This window comes from Tenrec ecaudatus, chromosome 9 (assembly GCF_050624435.1).
Source record: "Tenrec ecaudatus isolate mTenEca1 chromosome 9, mTenEca1.hap1, whole genome shotgun sequence".
NCBI classification, from domain to species: domain Eukaryota; kingdom Metazoa; phylum Chordata; class Mammalia; order Afrosoricida; family Tenrecidae; genus Tenrec; species Tenrec ecaudatus.
The window spans coordinates 117,860,124-117,869,066 of NC_134538.1; the positions used below are offsets into that span (position 1 = coordinate 117,860,124).

An 8,943-nucleotide genomic window follows, 5' to 3' on the forward strand; every position below is an offset into this window, starting at 1 on the left:
CAGGATTTATATAAAAATAGAGTGCATATTGGTGAACCCCTGGTTCTCAAGCAAATGCTATTCTATTCTATGCAGTGTAAATCTAGGGAGTGTTTTTAAAACATCTTCTGTAAACTCATATGGTCTACTCAATTATAACAAAATCATTCACAGTTCTCTCAAATTAGAAATACACTATCTTCAGAAATAAAAACTATATTTTAGGAGTATTACTTCTTTAGGATTATAGAGCAGAATAAATAGCCCTCACCCATAATTAGTATATGTGAAAATCAATCACTATTTGGATTTTAAAATTTTATTTAGTTAGCTATTTTAAATTTGGATGTTAAAACATCTCTCCTCATGCAGGCCTTAACTACCCAGATAGTTCGACTACAGTAAACCGTTCCTATCTTCCTCCCCGTCCCCATGGCCTATTAGGCAACGTCTAGACAAATGGCTTATTTTGTTCAGTTATGTCTAGATGTTCAGAATCAGAATAATAGTCTTCACAGGAGGAAAGTTTGACTATCTGAAGAAAATATCTCTAAGCGAATGTTCTTTATATGGCTAGCTTCAAGCATTTGCATCCCAGACCTGACACTGCCCTACTTCATATAAATGTGTTCTATCTTTGTATATTTTTGAAACCATCGTGCCACCAAAGGCTGTAATTAATAGCTAGTCATCAAACCAGACCATAAATCTTTCTTCAGCTTGTGCGACCCTGTGTATGTGCATCTGTGCGTCAGCAGTGAGGGTAGGGAAAGAGAACAGAGCAGGCTTGTGTGTTAGGAAGCAGACTAGTATAAATATGCACTGCTCTGTGGTCAACATAGTTTACAAGAACGAGAACAGAGTAACTGGCATTTGCTGCTAAACTCAGTACAGTCACGGGGGTCTACGGAGTCGGGGATGGCAGGGAGCACATTACAATGGTACACTACACCTAAACTTCTTGGAAATCAAGCATGATATCTCCACTTTCCTTATATAGCCAAAAAGACTATGTGCTTATATTTTGGAAATCACATAATAATTAAATACATATTATTTTCACTTATGATTTTGTAAACATGTAATTTAACTTTTGTTGTTTAACTTAGGAGACAAAACCTTATAGTATTCAAGTTCACACACACGTTCATACAAAGGGTTCAAGTTCATCCATACGTGGATTTATTTAAGATAAAATATATTTAACATGTCTCTCTGATCAGTCTATATCTACAGATAAGTTTTTTCATTAATATGATTGTATTATACAGTTGTTTCTGAGGGGAATCTTTGGAGACAGTTAAATTTAAAACAGACAGTTTGAAATATTTTTGAGACTCCCAAGGATTAATCTTGATAGATTTTCTAGCAGGACACAAGATGATCACGGGAGCTTTTTAGAGAAAACTAAGAATATTGAAAGTTGTGTTGGTGGGAAAAGGCCGGGAGCGGTGCACTGAGGAGTCTGTTTTCCCATTGTGAGACTGCGGTCACGGATTCTTGCAGGGCAGCAAGGGGTGTGCTATAAGAACTGTGTTCAGAAGCCTTGCCCCATCCCACTACAGCCCAAGTCTTAAAAAACTTTAGATTTATTTTTGTTCCCAAACCTCAAAGAAGTGTTTAAAGGGACATGATTAGAGTTCCTTGAAGTTATCTAAACTGCCTTTTTGGCTGGTATAAATCAGAGTGCAGAGTTATTTTAGGAAGAGTTAGGGAGATAGTACATTTCAGTATAAAAAAATTCTGTGATTTTGAAGCGATAACTTCACCTTGTATGCACAGCAAACAACTGTCCAATTCAAGTTTCTACACGTGCAATTTGGTGGCAATTCAGGAAGAAGAATCCTATAAGATGAGACATCTGTCTTAGAATGGTTGGATTTCATCGTGTGTGTGTGTGTGTGTGTATGTGTGTGTTCTTCAACAGTAATAAAAATAATAGAAAATCCAGAGATGATAAAAATGGATTTAAAAGATAATAAATCACAGTCAGTGGTTTTTCTAGATTCACTGAAAATATCACAATTGACCTCTGTTATTTATTATTTGTTTATTGTCAAAATCTTTAAGGGCACACACCTATACACACCTCATCACGAAATTGAACCACTCCAAGACAAATGTCTCATTCTCAAGAGATCCCACTCCTGCAAGCCAGTGGACGTAATGGCTTTACACTCAACAAGCACATTACACCTGCATTACATTTAGAAACAGGTGTCTTTATTTTTTTTACTGGACTAAGAAATCCACTAGTGTGTACTTTACTGATGATGCTGGAGCAGTGCCCCTTCTCCATAGTTTGCTGTTCATCATCAGTTAAACTGTGGTCAATTTGGTCCCCCAAAATGGAAAATTCTAGAAACAAACTTTATGTTTTATATTGTGCACCATCCAGAATGACGAAATGAAATCTCTCACATCATCCTGCTCCATCCTCCCGTGAACATGATCATCCCTCTGTCATGCGTGGCACTTTGTCCATATGTTGCCCACTGCCGGGCATCTAGCTGCTATCTCGACAATCAAATCAGCTGCTCTAGCATTACAGAATTACTGTATTCATGTAACTTATTTTACTTAATCGTTCCATTTTTAATATTAGTTAGTATTGCTAATAATAAACGTGTAAGGCACTTGACCAAAGACATGGACATGGTGGCTCCAACAATGGTTTCAACTTGTGAGGATGGTCAGGGACCAGGCAGTCCTCTTTCAGTTGTACATAGGGATGCTGTACATTGGAACTGCCTTGTTGGTACCTAATAATAATTATTATTGCTATCTTACTAAGTCCATTTTTATAGATTAAATGTTCCCATGGGTAGTTATTGGGAGCTCTGGTGATGTCGTGGTTACACGTTAGGGTGCTATCTAGGGTGTCGGAAGATCGAAACCACCAGCGACTCTGGGGAGAAAGACTGGGCTCTCTGCTCCGGCAAACACAGTCCCAGAAACACAGCGGTCACTATGAGCCGCTGTCGACTCTGAGGGAATGAATATGTTTGTTTATTTGGGTTTACAACATACCCACACAGAAATGATCAAAATTGACTAGTATATACAGTTCATGTTAATAATCTCTATAAATTCAAACCAATAATTCTGAAGGTTGATATTGAATAAATCTAAAATGTGTGTGTGGATATAAAAAAAGAAAAGAAAACACTTATCTAAGAATGAATTATTATATTTGGAAATGATATTTCTTTTTCACACTCACCTACTTCATTTGTGTAATTTGAGAAGGTTCCCACCACTGATTGGAAGCCTTTCTTTCTAATGCACTTATGTAACTCATTCTATGTAATAGATAATTTTTCATGTATATATTAGTATATTGTTCAATAAGTGATGAGCGAGCTTTACTGTGGTACAGCATCTCGTTTTGCTGACAGATCCATGTATAAACTTTCACATTCAGTATTCATTGAATTTTAATTTTCACCTAAACCTGAAAAATTAGTGTGATCTAAAAATTAGATCAGATACAATATGTATTTGCCTATGGCACATAGATTCCAAACAACACCACTGACCATGACAACAAACTGTTACAAAATATATTTTGCTTATTTTGATCATGATTTATCTTATTTTATAAGGAGATAAATAGAAAAAATTACATAGCAAGCTTACTAGATATAATATTTAATATTACTTAGACTATTTACATTTAAAACTATATTTTGGCAGAAATGAGGCTTTAGAAAATTAAGATTGTTTTAAAAATAGGATAACTATATGAAACTATTTTATTTTATTACTCATTGGCAATAAAATTGGATGTTTGTAGCCAGAGAAGAATTTTCTTTAAAACTCTAAATTATTAGGATATATATATCTGGTCATTACCAAGGCTTTTAGAATGTTCTGATTTGCTGTAGACATGACCACAGACAATCTCCCAGGAGGTTTTTGTCTTTGCTGCCTTGCTAGCATCTAACCGATTGGGGACATTGCTTAAAAAAAAAAAAAAAAAAGGATATATATGTCAAAGATATAGTAATCACATTCCATTGGGAAATTAACAAATGAGTATTGCACATGATTTGTTTTAGAATAAAATTCAGGTATTTACTATAGGTAGTTATTAAGTATAGATAATTAACATGGCTTTAATACGTCATCATCTGTTGCACTGAAGTCTCATTACCTGCCGTGGGTGGAGTGGATGCCGACTCACAGCAACTCCAGGGCAGGGTAGCGCGGCCGAGAGTTCTGAGACAATCTCGCTTTATGAGCGAAGCGTGTCCCGGCCCTCTCCCGCAGAGCGGCTGCCTTCCGACGTATGGGTCGCAGTACAACGTGGAATGACTAGGCCAAAAGGGATCTCGCGTCGCACTGAAGATTTAATAAAAATTATCTTCTGAGAATTTGCTTCAAAATTGTCTATACTTATCAATATAGCTAAACATCTCCTTGCAATCATTTGAGATTGTGAAATTCTCCATTATCATGGTAAAATATACGTTAATGTAATTCGAAGAGTCACCCAATATTGTAATAGGTAAATACATAATATTGATAGCTTTCAGTACTTTCTTCCTGTCTTTCTTCTAAATCGAACCAGTGTTTGCAAAAGAACACTTAAAATATTACCAGATCAGTTGTGCATTTCAAGAGAAAAAAATATTTACAGGATTCTTGCATCACATGGCAGTTTAAATGAAATTAAATGCTAGTTTAATCCTTAGATTAGGTAATTCTGAAATTGAAAATTAAAATGACTGCGAATTGCATAACAATTTAATTATAAATAATAATTTCTTTATATATGCAAATGTTGAGATAACTTGAGATTAAAACATCTACTTTATAAAATATTTAATTTCTCTTTTGACCTCTGAATGAAGTACAATGGGTTAGTGCTTTGCTGGGAAAATTTTAAGTGTCATAAATACAGACCTACATCTCTGACAGGTTGCGTTCTTGTACATCAGCAAACGAACTGTTATCTCCATATTTAGAGGTCCACATGGGAAGAATTCATGGCTGCCTAGGAGTGTGGTGAGCATCTGTTCAGGAAGCCCCCTCCCGTCCATATGCGCATGTGGAACATCCTCCTCCTTGCAGTCAGTTGATCTGAGCCCCACAGTAGCTCTCCTCTACAGCAAACCACCAGTTCAAAGAAGTCCCACTTGACGGCAAGTTCTATTTTGTAAATGATACTTAAGTAATCACTCAACCTGGCTATTGGTTTACTTGGGCTTTGGGTATCCACTCACTGTAAACCCCAGTAGGAGTTCTAAAATTGTATCATGTACGTGAAATGACACGTCAAGGACAGGTAAGACCCATGTAGCAAGGCTCAGCACAAAGAGATAATTACTTCTAATTCATTCGTTTGGGATGAGATGCAAAACTGTAGCCACTGATAATGAATTAGGAAAGTTTAGCATCTAGTATTTAGCAGCTTGCATAGAATTAGGAAGTTTGAGCATCTAGTATTTAGGTTCTTTTTTTAAAATCATTTTACTGGGGGCTTGTACAATTCATATCACAATCCATACATACATCCATTGTGTCAAGCACATCTGTACACTTGTTGACATCATCATTCTCAAAGCTTTTGCTCTCCACTTGAGCCCCTAATATCAACTCCTCATTTTCCTCATCCCTCCTCACTGCCCCCTCCCTCATGATCCCTCCATAATTCATAAATTATTATTTTGTCATATGTTACACTGTCCAATGTCTCCCTTCACCCACTTTTCTGTTGTCTATCCCCCAGGGAGGGGGTTATATGTAAATCCTTGTAATTAGTTCCCCCTTTTAACTCCCCCTTCCCTCCTCTCTCCCGGTATCACCATTCTCTCCACTGGTCCTGAGGGGTTCATCTGTCCTGGGTTCCCTGTGTTTCCAGTTTCCAGTTCCTATCTGAACCACTGTACATCCTCTGGTCTAACTAGGTTTGTAAAGTAGAATTGGGATCATGATAGTAGGGGGGTGGAGGAGGGAAGAGTTTAAGAACTAGAGGAAAGCTGTTTTTCATTGATGCTACATTGAGTCCTTAGTGACTCATGTTAATAGAAATATTAAAGACTCTTGTTCATTTAGGTTTACAAAGTTGTTTTCATTGCACTTTTATTTTGGTTAAAACAACACAGGAAATTTAGGAACTATCCTCAAAATGTAAAAACAAGATAGGTCAATGAAATACAAGGTATGCTAGTACATTTTAAATAAGTGTGCATATACAGCTTGAAAATGGGTAATATTTACACAGTGGAGGCTCCAGAATTTCTGCCAGACAAGCTTACGGGCAGATATCTGTTAGTAAGGGATTCACACTAACAGATTAGTTAAAATAGCAGGAACACCATACACTGGTTAAATTTTTGTGTATTTTTGTGGTTCATTTAAAGAAGTTGATGGAAATTATGAGAGAGCTAAAGTTGCTCCCGCTCCAGCCTCCCTTGGCATTTACAAAAGTAAATAAAATAATTTTTAAGTAGATGTGCACAGTCTGCTTCCTTAGAGACTTACAGCCTTGTAAACCAGGGGGCGTCCTACTGTGTCTGACAGGGACACTGGGACTTGGAATTAAACTGGAAGCACTGGGCCTGTTTGAGTGGGCAGTTTGGATGGAGGATCCCTGGTGAACCGTGGTTCAAAAATCTGTCGCTCAGTGAAGGGCGATGGATGGAACTGGGGCTCCACAGGAGAACAACGCAACAATTTGCTTCTACGAAAAGGTACAGACTTTGGAACCCTCTGGATCACAGCTTCTCTGTCCTCCTGTCTCTCTAGAAGAGGGAAATCAATATGAAAACAATGCTTCCTTTTAAGGTTTTGATGTAACTAGAATTCATATTGATACTCTAGAGGATCTTATCTTTTACTGTTGCAGTTTTGATCCAGCCGCTGGTTAAATCAATCAGAGTTACAATGTTCCATTTAAACAAGAGAAATAATGGCAAAATAGTTAAGACTACAGATTCTGGATCACATTAACTGTGTTCAAATCCCATTTCATAATTCATTAGATATGTGGCCTTGGACAAGTTATTCAACGTCTCGCGCCTCAGTTTGCGTTTGTGTACCAGGAAGAAGCCCCTACTTCATAGGACTGTTGGGAGGCTTTAGAGAATTAGCAGATTTAAGCAATGCCAAACAATGCTGTTATGACTGTAAAGTTAACTAATAACATCACCGGTTCCGTTTAGTATTATCTTTCTTAATACACAGTAGGCTGGTAAGTATTTATTGAATTCCTATCTTCACCAATGTGTTTCTGAAACATTTTTAGTCGAATGATGTCACTAGTTAAATATATAGCTTACATTTTGAACATAAAGAATCAACCAAATTGTATATAGCACATGTTACTATCATGGAAACTGGTAAATAAAACTGAGTCTTAAAGGGAAGATTCATATAAATTTGCACCAATACCTCAAGAATTTTTAGGTTGTACACTGAGAAGTTTGAGCTGAACATAATAAGGGTTTTTAGAAGATGGGTAAATCCCAGGGGAAGGGTAAAAATATGAGTAAATATGCACAGGTAATTGGCTCATGAATATTAAAATACATATAAACTAATTAAGAAGTTAATTTTATCATCAACTCCTTTCAGCAATGGAAAAACATTCTAAAATCACGGTTTGCATTGCAGGTAGCACTGTGTTTTGGCTCTATGACTTTTCACACCTGGCCTTTGCTTTTATAATAAGGCCAGCATGTATTTTGACTTGTCAAAGCTCATATCATTATTAAATATTGCCATTATTACCACCTCATTATAAAGACATATATCAAATACTAAAATACTTATTTTAAAGAAACTAATTAAAGCAGAACAACCAGAATGGACAGAATGAGAGTGTTCATGTCAAGAGTATACAATTTCTATAGAGGTTATTGAGGGGGAACCTAAACGGGTGTAAGCTTTCACCAATAACTCATTAAAACACATTTTAAATGGAACACTGACAAATCTCTCTGGAAACCGTAAAAGAAATATCTTGCTCTGTTCTAAAATTCTTTTTGAAAAAAAAAAGTCTGCCATGAAAGTATAATAATCAACTACATGAAATTTTTTGTTTTTTATGCTGGGAAGTTGGTCTTCACAGTTGTCATTATAATTAATCACAAATATATAAAATATTTCAATTTCCTTAGAGCTTCATGGGGTAATATTTTGTACATGTATGTAACGCACATGTGTAATTCATTTGAATTATATTTCAAATTCAATTTAATTATTAGAAAGCTTAAATTTTTTGCTTTGGTATGAGGAAAAAATTGATCTAAATGTGGCTCATAGATATATTTTAAAAGTAAAAACAATATAAGAATAATGATCTGTAGGCTACATTTAAATAGCTTCCTTTTAAAAACATAATTAGCATTCCATAGATAACATGAGTAATATCATCCATGGAAGTTGCTTTAACAAATATTACAACTATGGGGCAGATATTTTAAGGGGCAGTTGCCAAGCAAACAAACAAAAATTGCCCAGAATGGTTTTTAAAATTCATTTTCAATCTAGTTTCTGCACTGTTAAAATGATGTATTTTAGCATCAAGTGATAATGTTTGCACAACCAGAATTTTTATGAAGTTTTAACATTCCTCAAGCTTATTTCTTGGAGACTTTTATCTGTCTTAATATTTACAGAACAAGTTGTTATTAAATAAAATTATTTTCATAGTGAAATCTTGTAATAGAGCTTTTAAAAAGGTATATTATGAAGTAAGAATGTTTTGTAGAATTTATATCAGATGCGAGCATGTTCATTTAGCAGGCCAAGGGAGACCCAGTCGAGCCAGCTGCATGTGTCTCTGTGAAGGAGTGATAGACACGAACTAAAAGAACTATTTATAAATTTTAAACTAGCCAACTTATAAACATCATCACTCCTCCTAACATAGTTTGAATTCATACAGTTGTTACAGGAACTGTTGTATAAGTGGATGACCTGTACCCCTAGGAAATTACATATCACTGATCCTTG

General features: G+C 35.7%; 1 non-coding gene across 1 annotated transcript; it reads left to right on the forward strand.

Moving 5' to 3' along the window:
- The first annotated feature begins 3,824 nt into the window (after positions 1–3,824).
- LOC142457626 (small nucleolar RNA SNORA32) lies at positions 3,825–3,941 on the forward strand. Its single transcript, XR_012786328.1, has one exon. It is a non-coding gene; the product is annotated as a small nucleolar RNA SNORA32 (small nucleolar RNA).
- Positions 3,942–8,943: the final 5,002 nt, after the last annotated feature.